The sequence below is a fragment of the Polypterus senegalus genome, chromosome 2 (assembly GCF_016835505.1).
Source record: "Polypterus senegalus isolate Bchr_013 chromosome 2, ASM1683550v1, whole genome shotgun sequence".
Lineage (NCBI taxonomy): Eukaryota > Metazoa > Chordata > Cladistia > Polypteriformes > Polypteridae > Polypterus > Polypterus senegalus.
This window is the reverse complement of record NC_053155.1, coordinates 255,490,536-255,505,112: the sequence shown is the minus strand read 5'-3', so window position 1 is coordinate 255,505,112 and position 14,577 is coordinate 255,490,536.

The window sequence follows — 14,577 nt, the reverse complement described above, 5'->3', positions numbered from 1 at the left end:
GAGCCACTACTCCGCCCCTCGGTTTGGCATTACTATCAGTTGAGCAAGATGTTGGCCAAACCCTTTATTATTCGGAACTGATAAAGGATTTCGCCAAGATGAAAGTGCGGAAAGTAGATTTCTTACGTTAATTAAAGTCTTCAGGAAATTCAGTTCAGTGCATCTCTTAGTCTTATTAACAATGGTAATTTATTATCCAAATTGCAATCTTCACCTAAATCCCTAATAATATTGTCACGCTATTGTAACTTTGCCAAATGCACTATAGCAAATGTTAATTTTAGAGATTTGTTTCGTATTCATTCAGAGAGATCCCCATAAAATCATGAAATATCCCTATATTACTGGCCTTTACCAGATCCAGAACAAAATCAATATTTTACCACTCTGCATACACACAAGCGTACATGTAGGCCTACTGGTCATCTAAGGCCTTTTCCGGACTTTTTATTAGAACACCTTCTGCCCCCCGCAGACCGAATCTGGGGCCTGCACATTTCTGAACCGCGTAGGGCCCACAAACTGCTAAGAACGGCCCTGCCTGTATCTTTTAGAACTGACGTCAAAATACTACTAATGGTATATAAAACTTTACATAATCTTGCTCTTTTCTATATTCTGGAGAGCCTGTCCCGCTACATTCCAAGTCGTAACCTTAGATCTTCTAATAGTTGTCTGTTTATTATTCAAAGAGCCAAGCAAAAAAGATGTGGTGAGGCCGCCTTTTGCTGTTTTGCACCAAAATTCTGGAATAATTTACCAATAGAGATATGCCAGAATAACACTGTACATCATTTTAAAAAACAAACAAAACAAAGCACTAAAACCCACTTTTTTAATTTGGCCCTTTCATAACTACATAAATTAGACATGAATAGAATGATCATACAATCTGCAATCTTTATTAACCTTTATTTTTCTCAGTTTTATTTTCCGGTTCATCTGTGGTGTTTCTCTGCACCTCCACCATCTGAACAAAGTCCTGTGCAGCTTCCTGTGATGTCTGAATGAAAGTGGCCACGAGATACACTGCATCAAATCCTCTAAGACAAAGCTTTAAAAGAAATAATAAAGAACTACTTAAGGACAATTATGTTTGGGTGAATGCCCAGTGGGGGCTGAGTGGTCTTTTGGTATGGAACCCCTACAGATTTTGGTTTTTTTTTCCTCCTGCTTAACTAAAGGGTTTTTTCCCACCCTGGCCAAATGAACTTAACATTGGACTGTCATTTAGAGACTTAAAAAATCTATATTTAGGGACGCTATTTCTTTTAATTATATAGCTGACTTAGGTAAGTATTTTTTGTATTGCATTGTTTTACTTATTTAATTTTAATTTGTATATGACCCCTTCTTTGACATCTTGTAAAATACTTTGAGCCACATCATTTGTATGAAAATGTGGTATAGAAATATACAGTAGACCAGTTAGTGTAACATGCATCCCGAGTAGTACATAGTACATAGTTAACAACATGAGTTTAGGCATCGGAGACTGTGTTTCGCTTTCATGACATCAAAGTAGTGAAGTTATCCCAAAAGAAGCCAGTCATCCAAATACAAAAGGGAGGGATTCAGATAAGTAGTGTGCAGATGAATGCAGAATTGGCTTAAACATTGAAAACAACATTATGTCTTTTTCAGATCTGGTTCAAGTCAATATGGTGTTCCCCAGGAGAATGTGTGTTAATTTAGACAAAAGTATAATCAACAAAATTGTTAAATGCACTGATTACCTATTCAGGTGGATTAATTAGAAGTTAAGAGTCAGCAAAATGATGTAGATAAGAATCTTGCACAAAAAAGATATGTAATAAAAGTACACAATGGGTGGGTGTCTGGAATTAGAACCTATTTAGTTTTAGTCGTAACAGACTCATCACTGTCCTTAACTAGGCAGAATGCAAAAGTGATCAAAAAAGCTATCATCATGATATAAAATATTTAATGCGCAACATGGAGTACAAGTCAGAAGAGCTCATTAAGCTGCATAATGCACTAGTGTGGCCAAATCGAGAATTCTAGGTGTAATTTTGGCATACAAGTAACATGAAGGACATAACAGTGCTGGTAAATGGCCATGTCTGGTACTTTGGTCTATCACATATTCAAAAAATTTACTTTAGTTGTTATTTTGTTCACATTTTGCATTTCAAATAACACTTCTGATATTTCTCCTCATATTTTGAGTTTGTCGTTGTTGTTGCATAGAAGACAGTTTGCATAACATGTCTGCATTTGTCACCACCCTCTGTAAGGGCACGAACCTTGTTTACATATTGCTGAACTCAGCATAAAAGGTAAGGCTTCTTGCTTGACAGAAACTTATTTCTAGAGTTCTTTTAAAAATCCATGTAATTCAGGAAAATGACCTTGAAACATTAATAGTATTTCTAAGGATTGTTTTGTCTCTTTTGCTTTAATTGACATATTTAGCTTCCTTGAAATGATTGCATCAATGCCTAACATTTAGGAGTCTTTACACTGTCGCTCAAATTAATAAAACAGTCATATTTCTCCCTGTTCATTTATGAACCTATTATTACCTGGACAACAGTTTGGAGAAGCACTGCTAGTTGTGTTCAAAGCCTGGGAAATGACACATAAGGGAGATATGGAATTTACCCTGTTAGGCAGGTTGAAATGTGATATGAAAAAGAATGTTTAGAATTATGAAGGGGCTAAATTATGAAGGGAATAAATAAGGTGAATAAGCAATGCTAATTTGTTTTTCATTATTAAACAATACAATTAGTCATAGGTATCTGTGGGTTTAGGTAAACTTTCATGAATGGAAACATTTCTTTGCACAGATAATTACAGATACATAGAACAGGCTAGCAAGTAGAGGAGATATTTCCTCTTGACTTGTCTATTTATATGAAACCCTGGCTGATTAGCTTCATTATTTGCTTCTGTATTTTGAGGTTTCTGAGGAGTAATCTGAGATCTTAATTTTTTTTCGATCCATTTACTATACATTTTTTGTACAATGTGCTTTTTGAAGGTGACATACAAGTTGAGATAAATGTTAATTATGTGTCTTATTAGTTTACTTAAAAGTATTTGGGGAATATCCTACGTTACACTGAACAAAGGTTTGACAGGGTGTACCTTACAATGGCTGCAATTCAGTATCAACATCCTATTTGCACATCCTTTTATATTATACCAGTAACGGCGCTGTTGTAATGTGAAATTTTGCATTCAAGTTTATAAATATTTTGTTTGTCTTTATTTGTAACTTAGGCAAAGCAATGTAATATTAGTGTTGCATTCGTGAGAAGCATTCATGTCACCCCGTCCCCCCTCCCAGGACTAAGTCAGGAAAGTGAATTTTACGACAGAGTTGGGGGAAGTGTCTCAAACAAGTTTGTTAAATGTTTCTCTGAAGTCTCTCAACCCCCATAGGAAAGCCAGGCTGCCTAACTGCCAAGCTTTACCTTAACATATGGTTTGGAGGAAAGGTTTGAAGGTGTTCTATCCCCTCATTGGTTTGAAGTATGGCTGTTTGGAATTGGCTTGTATCAAAAACCTTTAAGTATTATGACGCCCTATTGGCTGTAGGGGTTGGACAGAAAACCTATAAATTTGCTTGCTTTACCCAGCACTCACACACCATGAACTGAAAAGACAACACAATGAAGAGCACAGCTTGGTAGCCATATTGGGACAGGCAAGCGGCCTGTTCTGAAGAAAGCTGACCACAAATGAGGTCTTGACTAGAGACATTTAAAGTAACAAACAAGTTTGTGTGCCGCCTGAAACTACACATCACCATTTATCAGGTTGTATGGTTGCCAATATTGAAATGTACTTTGCATATTGTTGTTATTTATGAATATTATCAATAATACATTGTTTAAATTGTAACTTAACTCCTGCTTGTCTTTTACTACACCTGATTGCCTGAGGTTATAGATGTAGAAGGGAAGGTGGGGAGAAGTTATGTTGTACAATACCTTATAAATAGTGGTAAGTCTATGAGATTTGAGGCATTCTGACAAAGGCTACATATTAATAATACAAAACAAAACAGGTGCACTGCACGAATACACTTGACTTGAGCATTCCTAGTTTTCATCCTCTTTCTCTGTATGTTTAGCATTCATTTGCTCAGAGGTTGATGCACTTGCTGCTTCCTGAGCGGCTCTTCGCTTCTCCACCCCAGCGGCCCACTTCTTCTTTTCTTTCATCTGCATCTTTTCGCATTAAAACTGATTAAGTCAGTGTTTGTGCTGCAATTACTTAGTACGTTTTCTTTCATTTTTCACTTAAGATGGCACTTAAGTCTTCAATCTGCCTCAAGAATGATTTAAGATATGAAGAGGTAGGGGAAGTGATGGCAAAGGTGGTGGGATTAGAACGACGCCCATACACATGCACCACACGGCTGCCATACTGGCCGCTGCTGAGAGATGATTCTACAATAAAATAAAATAAAAATAAAAAGAGGAATAACTTTGGAGGTCAACCATCACCCCAAAAGCGGATAGTAGACTTCACGTAGTATATGTGTACTAAATTTCAGGTTAATAGGTCAGATGGTTTGCGAGCTACAGGTGATTTAAAATCCTGAACAGACCAACAAGCAGCCACAGTAGCGTATTATTATATTATATAGGCACTGGGAATATTAAATGAATAAACAAAGGCATCAAAACAATGACTTCATTATTATTTTGTGCACTGATGTGACCATTTAAAACATACCAATAACAACCTTTTTATATTCAAACATATAAAGCTTCAGAAATGCCTGCCATTGTACCAGAGGGGAAGTTCTGATGTCATCTTACTATTTAATGCAACAAGGTCTACTATGTATTGCTCTCTTAGAGTATTTAAGGGTTAATATTTAGCCTCTGTGTTTAGAAAATTAACTTTTTTCTGATATTAGAGTTCTATTATTCACACAGTCAATAGAACATAACAGTTGTTACTGTGTATATCCATAAGTCGTGGTTAAGAAAGCATAGGTTTAAGAAGCATATTAATAATTATTATTACTAGAATTCTAATATGCTGTATTACATGGGAAAAATCAAGTAATGCTGGCTTTGCAATTTGCATGCTTATCAACTAAAGAGCTATATCTTCAGAATTGTATTTCATGCCATACATGTTAAACTTTGGGAAATAAACTGTAATTAATCTTTTAACTGTAAAAAGTTACTAGTTAATATACCTGCATTTATTATAACATTAGGCAATGCATCATATGTTGAGTTTTTTTAAGTGCAAATCTATTAAGCAGTGCAGCTCGTGTGGAACAGTACATATTACATTTATGTCTTGGAGGGAAAATATTATATTCATTCATTGTATTACAGCTTTGAACCTTTCCCAGAAGAAAAGAGCGATTCTTTTCTGATGGGCTTAACTGATCATCACTTCAGAGGAATCGCAGAAGTGATCTCAGCTCTCAGTTGGGGTCGTTCTTCAACAGATGTAATGTGGCCACAGGGAAATAACAATGATCATTTATTTATTTAAAACCTTTCAGCCAGAGTAACCTATAGAGATGAGCCATCTATTTTAAGAGTGCCGTGTAGACAATACAGACAAGCAGCAGCAAAGCAATCAAAATATTAGATTACCAGTGTGATTTAATAGCATTAACATACACACTGGTGTTCACAGCTGCTGTAAAGTGAAATTTGGAGAAGTACGTGATGCCAAAGAATGTAATTTCTTCTGTAACTTTCTTTTCCCTAAGAAATTAGTTTGTTATATCTTAACCTGGTGTTATTCAGGCTCAAATAAGAACAACTGAAATGTTAGTTCTGATGTGCTTTTTTTCAGTCCTTCTCTAATCTTTTAATAGAATAAAGATACAAAAATCTAGTGTAATCTTAACCTACAGTCAATATGGCATCTTTTTCTTATAAATACATTTATACATATTTACATTCTTAATCAAGCTGAGGATTGTTAAAGGCTGGCAGCAGTAAGTACAAGAGAGGAAACAAAGGCTGGACAGGGTGCCAGTACATTGTAGGGCACATATACATATGCACTATTTCACAATGGGGCCAGATTAGAGCTGTTAATTAACAAACCTACATGTCTTTAGGGGATCTGGGAGGAAAACAGTAGTAACTGGAGGGAAGCCCATGCAGACACCAGACAAATGTTCCATCTCCAACCAGACATGATATATCAAACCTAGGACATTTGATCTGTGAGGTAGCACTACTAACCACTGTATCAATTTTCTCCTTACAGCACATATATACATACTGCAGATATTAACTGTTAATTGCCAAAAAAAGTTAAATGAAAATTAAATCAGATAAAACTTTAATTATTCGTCTATTTATTCATTTTTGCAGAATCATAGATGCAAGGTGCTGGGTTCAAGTCTTATGTTTGGTTGATGTCTGTATAGAATTTCAATGCTGCCTCCGGATCCGTGTTGGTTTTTCTTCCCACATCGGCAAAGATGTGCTGATTAAGTTGTTTTGCAATTCCAAATTGGCCTCATGTGAATGCTGGTTCAAGTTCATACAGTGGTCTGATATCCTGTTCAGGGCTGGTTTCTGGCTTCAACCTAGTATTGCCAAAATAGGCTGCAGCCCTTTCATCACTCTGAACATGATTAAGGAGTTATTAGTAGATTATGAAATGTTCTAATGAACATAAGGGAGAAAAAAGTGCTGCTGCAGCTCTGAGCTCTTAGTTAAAATATATCCACAACTGATCTTTGATTAGCATTACACTGTAGTTACCACTTCCTATTCTGGCCTCCCAGAAGGCCACAGTGGTCATAGTACAATATTAACATGCTGGGAGCCTAATGTATGACACTGAAAATATAGCAAAACCAGTTGACTATTTCAACCAGTATACTGGACACTAAGCAACAATGAAAGTTAAAAGAATTTAAAAAGTAAATATAAGGTAGCATTTGTAGTAAACTTAACATATCTGATAATTAATCAATAGAAAAAAAAATAAATTAGTAATTTTCAGGATCGGACTGGATCTCAAAACTGGCCCGAGCATCCTTCAACGAGTGAGGTGAAGAGGTCGACCCACTCGGCTCATTATTCATGGTAATTTTCTTAAAATTTGTGATGACTACGCGGCTTGCTACTTGCTATGAGCCTATGATATGAACTCTATCTAAACTGTTGCCAAATTTAATCTGTACACTGTTGTTTAGACACAACTTAAAATATGACGACATGCTTAGAAATAAAATTTTATGAAAAATAAAAATTTAGTAACACGGCTTACACGTTATTAGAGTACCTGTCAAATGTCAATGTTATGTCCAAGTGCCAGTGGCCTAGTAGGCTAGTAGCTTACACAGTTCGCTGCTTTTAGCAGCCACATCATGAACAATACTGTAAGTGTCAAGTTTGGCTAGGATACTTTTATCCACCGACATCAACATGAACGCCTCAAGATGTTCTTGCGTCATTCTGCTCCTCAGGCAGGTTTTGATTCTCTTCAATGCAGAGAATGATCTTTCACACTGCTCTTTCGACACAGGCAGCATCAGCAGTAGCTTGTAGATAAGCCCAATGCTCTCGTAAGCATCAGTTAAGAGGTTCAACCGGAGTAGCACCTTGTAGCAGCAGAGAACAATAAAATGCATAATACCTAATCTAAACTAAATATTAGTACCAAATAAATACTAGATATGAGATAAAATAAATTGCAGTAATGTATATGCTCACCAAAGTGTAGCGGTATCGAAACAGAAATCGGCATAAGGCAGTTTTGACCAAATTTTTTGCTGCAACATTGTGTACTGACAACTAAAACAACTTGACGACATAATACGGTATATAAAATAGGACTATATAAATCGCAGTACCAGACAGATAATGATTTAGTAGTTTAGAAAATCTATAATAATAAAAGGCAAACTCACTGACTGACTGACTGACTGACTCACTCACTCACTCACTCACTCACTCACTCACTCACTCACTCACTCATCACTAATTCTCTAACTTCCCATGTAGGTAGAAGGCTGAAATGTGGCAGGCTTATTCCTTACAGCTTACTGACAAAATTTCGAAATTCTACACGTAACGGTCATAACGGTCGACAACGTCCGCCATGTTGAACTTTCTTATTTATTTATGGCCCCATCTTCACAAAATTTGGTAGGTGGCTTCCCTGCGCTAACCAAAACCGATGTACGTACTTATTTCGGTGGTATGACGCCACTGTCGGCCTCCATATTGAATTTTCCAAACGTCATTAATTCTCCAATTTCCCATGTCGGTAGAAGGCTGAAATTTGGCAGGCCCATTCCTTACAGCTTACTTACAAATGTTAAGCAGGTTTCATTTCGAAATTCTATGCATAACGGTCATAACGGTCAACAACGTCCACCATATTGAATTTTTTTATTCATGACCCCATCTTCACGAAATTTGGTAGGCGGCTTCCTTGCGCTAACCGAAACCAATGTACATACTTATTTCGGTGGTATGACGCCACTGTCATCCGCCATATTGAACTTTCCACCGTCACTAATTCTCCAACTTCCTGTGTAGGTAGAAGGCTGAAATTTTGTACTTATTTCGGTGGTATGATGCCACTGTCGGCCGCCATATTGAACTTTTAACGGAAACCGATATCCGTACTTATTTCGTTGGTATGACACCACTGTCGGCCGCCATATTGAACTTTCCAACGTCACTAATTCTCCAACTTCCCGTGTAGGTAGAAGGCTGAAATTTGGCAGGCTCATTCTTTACAGCTTATTAACAACAGTTAAGCAGGTTTCATTTCGAAATTCTACGCGTAACGGTCATAACGGTGAACAACGTCCGCCATGTTGAACTTTCTTATTTACGGCCCCACGAAATTTGGTAGGTGGCTTCCCTGAACTAACCGAAACCAATGTACGTACTTGTTTCGGTGGTATGATGCCACTGTCGGCCGCCATATTGAACTTTTCAAGAGTCTTTGTTACTTATGGGCCCATCTTCAAGAAATTTGATACGCGGGTTCCCAACGCTAACTGAATCCTACTTACGTACATATATACATCCATAGTCTGCACCTTGGTCACCGTGTGAGGTGGCATTGGGTCCCAAATCCCAACGCCTCCCACGTTGTTGGATGCCTGCCTATATAAGGCCGTCCGTCGCTCCGGTCTCTACATTCCCTTCCTTGCTTCACCACGGGATTCACGTCTCCCTACTGATAACTACAGCCTTTTTGTTTAATTCACGGCTTCTCAGCTGTTTTATTGTTTGTTTATTACAATTATAGTTATTGTGTAGGTATTTTAGACTTACTTTACATTGCTCAGGTACCCATTTCCTTTATCGTTCCAACCCCCATTACCATGTCTATCGAGATGATCACAAAGAACTGTTACTTACAGAGTGGTTTGCATGCCCGGAGATGGCACCTATTTTTTCCATTCTTTTTGTTACATATTGCACGGCCATATCAGGCTCACTCTTGATATCCGGAGGAACATTCTGTCTTATGTATTGAATGACAGTGACAGGTTCAAGGTGTGGACTGATGACGGTACAGGAGATAATTATACTACACAGAAGCACTATAAGAGTGAAATGCTTAAGCCCTTGCCTATGGTTCTGCATGTGAGTTGATGGCTGCCGCTGAATTGTTCGGTTGTCGCTTCAAGTGTACCGGAATGGCCAAATATTTTACACCTTTCGAAATCGCCAATGCCTCTTGAACATCTTACATTGACAGGTGACGATTTCAGTAGTGGACACTTTGATTTTTATGAATGTTTAAACTCTCAAAAGCTGGTTGTGATTTTATCGATGAAACCGGTTGTGTGTTTACAATGCTTGACAGATGCCGAATGTCTCAACACAAGTCCTACAAATACTGTCGTAATTGAAACAAACCATGAAACTCAAAACGATTATGACAGCAGCAATCCAAGCTGTGAGATTTGAGACAAGATTACTGTTCACATGACCAACTGTAAGTTGCATGCTCAAGAGTAAGCTCAGCGCACAGCTTGGTCATGTTACAACCGGAGGGCCGAACTGACAACATGGTATACAAAGAGATCTTTAACAAATAATTATTGGCATATTTTCCCTCAGTTTAAAAAGGTTTAATTTTCTTCTTGATAAAATTTTTAATGCTGTACTTCGCCGCTGCGAAGCGCGGGTATTTTGCTAGTTAATTATAATGTCAAACAGTAACCAGTACATAAAATTTATTTCATGAAACGGCCGGCAGATAATCAGACCAGAGTCTGCGGCCCACTGGGCATTGCCCAAAAGCCCTAATGGTGAGTTCGCTCCTGGTAATTTTACTTAATCAATAAAATAGCAAGTTCATTTGATTTATTAAATTATAGAGAAATTCTCTCCATTGTGCCATTTAATTCTGTCCAAAAGTGATATTGTCCTGCCCATTATACTTCAACAATCACAGTAACACAGAATTATTTCCCTTCTGCTTAAAGCTTATTTTTATTCCCTTTTCAAACCCATTTAATCAAATTAAGTGTTGCATGAAACCTAAGCCTATCCCAGTAATTCTGGGCACAAAGTAGCCGCCAACACATTGCAGCTTTTACCAGTCTCCTAAAATCAAAATAGATTGAAATTAAAGGTTTACCATGTTGATTTCTTACCATTTCCTACAGTGGTATGAAATATGGCATATTGAAGTGGTAACAAATATAAGCCTCCCTTGAGAATGTTTAAAACAGGTGTTAAATCTTTGCCGATATTAGATATTGTGAAATGTGACTTTCAGTTTCCACCCAACAAAAATGAAATTCTACAAGATGTTGATGGAAACAAGGCTACATGAACCTGTGTGTGGTTTCTCATTTCATCCATACATATACAGTATCTTATTATACCAGGATATTATAGAATACAGGAACACAAGGTTAAAAATTGTTAAAGGGTAGGTTTGCTATTTATACAAGTCAAAGTTATTTTTTCACAAACATAGTATATATTCATTTGCCACACAAAATTGTGTTCTAAAGTTAAAGTTTTATAAATGAAAAAAAAAACTTTGCTTATACTTGCACTTTGCAGTAGAGGCAAGAGGGCATGAAATACCATTGGAAAATAAAAATAAAAAAGTACCAAAATGCGCACTTTTCAAACCAAGGCAGTTGTCATGTATTCATCCAAGTTTTGTGATTGCACACATACTGTATAATGCAGTAGCTTATATATGTCACTTTTGAACACAAAAAAACAATGATATGAAATTCAGCCATTTCGAAGGAAGACCTCCTCTGAGCCCTAACTCAGCGTTTGTCTTCTCCTGTAATAACTTTTCATGGTTGTGGTTTCCTCTCAAAAGACAAAATCACAGTAAACTGTTCATAACACATGGTTGATTTTGTTTTGATTTACTTCCATATTTACATGAGATCTCACACAATCAAATAGAGAAGTTATCCTTACCTCAAGAAAAACAGTACAAAGAATATGCAATAGATTATTTTCAGATTCCTTTTGTTGTCACAAACATGAGATGGAAACACAGAAGGCATGTTTTCTTTTATCGAAATTCAAAAATGACGTATTTGGTAAGTTTTTAGGGTTTTATTTTTCGGTGGTGCTTTGTGCCCCATTGTCTTCATTATAAGGTGCCAGTGTTGGGAAAAATATTTTTTAAAATGTATAGAAAACACAGCAAATGCATATATACCATGTTTGTGAGAAATAACTTTGACTTGATAAATACCCATCTTATCCTTTAAATTATAGGCTACATTTGTTAGGGTGGGTAAACGTATAGGTTACCACCACCAATAAGCAGTCTTTTATGCTATGTTACCTTTCCAGAACACAGTTAGGAGACCACTCACCTTCAGAAATTTGGGTTGATCTTTTTGTCAGTATCAATGTTGGAATACACAACACAGGTAAGAAAGTCTACCAGTTCTGTTAGACAAATCTGAAGAACAAGAGAAGTACCTCAGTAGCACAACTGATAAGACAGTCTTCAATGAAAGAGCAAAGATAGTAACTAATTATAGCATTTTTATTTAAATCCTAGGATGTGATTTTTATCATATTTTTCCTTAATTAGATGTCCCTAGTGTGTGCTTGGTGTGTGTGTATTTGTGCACGCCCTGTGGTGGGTTGGCGCCCTGCCTGGGGTTTGTTTGCTGCCTTGTGCCCTGTGTTGGCTGGGATTGGCTCCAGCAGACCCCCGTGACCCTGTAGTTAGGATATAGCGGGTTGGATAATGGATGGATGGATAGAAAAAAAAACTTTTATGTAGTTTAGCTCTTAAGTTATAATCTTACACTACTATCAAAACATCTTTTAGAAATTACTTTGTCCTGTGTTGAGGCTCCGAACCACCTTAAAGGAGGAATGCAATAAGAACACACCTATCTGGCACCTCAGTGTGTCTTACCTGTCCAAATATGCTGGAATTTAACTGAAATCTACCATACCAGACTTACCAAGGCACCAAATTGAATTGAACATTTGTTTTTATTTAATTAGCAATTAAGAATTAAAAACCTAAAAAGGAAAATATAAATTAAAATAAATTTTAAGACAAAAATAGAGAGTGATCCAGTAAGTCCTTGAAATGAAGAATAATGCATATTATAAATTTCCCTGCAAAGCTAAAGAACATTCAAACAAAACAAAACTCTCTCTCTCTCTTTCTCTCTCTCTCTCTTTCTCTCTCTCTCTCTCTCTCTCTCTCTATATATATATATGGCCAATAAAAATGTATCATTGGTAACTTTGTTTAATTATTTACATGGGTGGCCTTGGTTTGAACATTGTACAAGTATAGAAACTGAAAGTCAATCAGGGGTCAGTTGATCAGACAAATGTTCATATTTGAGAAAAAACCGGGGTTTGTGGTCAGTAGAGCTGAATTGGGAACCTGTAGTTCTTATACAAAACATCCATCATCGAACCTGCTACATCCTAACTACAGGGTCACGGGGGTCTGCTGGAGCCAATCCCAGCCAACACAGGGTGCAAGGCAGGACACAAACCCCGGGCAGGGCACACACTAGGGACAATTTAGAATCACCAGTGCCCCTAACCTGCATGTCTTTGGACTGTGGGAGGAAACTGGAATACTCAGAAGAAACCCACGCAGAACATGCAAACTCCATGCAGGGAGGACCCAGGAAGCAAACCCAGGTCTCCTAACTGCGAGGAAGCAGCGCTACCCACTGCGCCACTGTGCCACCTATACAAAACAGGTTTTTATTATTTTACTTTCATGGAAAGTCTTTCCTTAACTTTTTAAGTAAAGGTCTAACTGGACATTACTGCAGCTCCCTACTCCTAAGTAACACCACATCAGGAACAGCATCAAATATGCACAGTGGAACCTCAAAAAAGGTAAGGCTTCCATTGATGTAAATAATTTCATAACACCAAGATATCATCAACAGAGTGACACAAGTGACAATAAAGAAACACTGCTGAAAAGCTGACTAACTAGAAAAAAAAAATCCAAAACCAAAAATGTATTCCAAAATGACAAGATATCATGACAAACACAAAACAGAAACAGGAACAAACCTCAGACCTAAAGAACTTGAATAACTGTTGGTGGAACAGAAGAAAACGCCAGAGCAAACAAAAACCCAAAGACTTGAGCCTAGATAATTTGGAGTTGCTCACATTTTTAATTGTGTTGTTCTGCTGACTACTATAAATAAATGTTTCATATTTACATGAGAAAGAAAAAGACCTGCAAGTTGAAAGTGACTTAAAGAATAATTTATTATTACAGCCAGAGGCCAAGTTAGATTTGTAGGCAGGGCAAAAATGTGAAAAGGGTATGGATGTAGCCCAATCTAAACCATATACCGCAAAAGAAACCATATTTTAATCTTTATTAGGATTCACTCTAAATCTCTAACAATAACCATTAATAATGTTTTTGGTGAAAAGGAATTATCAAGATACTGCAGTTGCTAGTGCTTGTGAGCAGTTGTTAGTTATTAGTCTAACAGCTCCAGAAGCACAGGTTAGATTCACAACCTGGTCGCTGTCTGTGTATTGTTACCACAGTCTTCCTCTGTACGTCTTCACTTGAAACTCTCTTTTTCTTTTTCACAAAGTGTATTCTAAGTTAATAAACTGTCGTCTCTATGAGTAAGTTCAGGTTTGGAGGTGAATATTCCTCATTGAGGACTGGTTTCTGTCTTGTGTCCAATATAAGTGGGATTGGTTCCAGCAATTCAGTGACCCTGCATTTCTATAAACATTTTTTGAAAATGCATAAATCAGTAAAGTTTAAAATGCTGTGAGCTGCTTATTTTGTTTAAGAAAAAATGTTAACTTTAAGAAGTTAGAGAAGGTGGGCATTAGAGTGTATCTTTAAAAGGAAAAATATGCAAAAGTTAATTTCACGCTCAAATAAAAAGAAAGTTACAAACATGACAATTTGGCAATTAGCCTCATTAGTTTCTTAACAACTAAAACTTTTTTTACTCTTTATTTTTAAGCATTGATGTTGACGTTGCATGCCGTTAGATGTGTATTCTCTCTTAATTTTCAGATTTTTTACATTTGCTATGCATATCAATTCCATGAACAACTCAAGTGCATCTTTATTCATTTTAAGGAGTGAGGATTTAAACATTGAAAA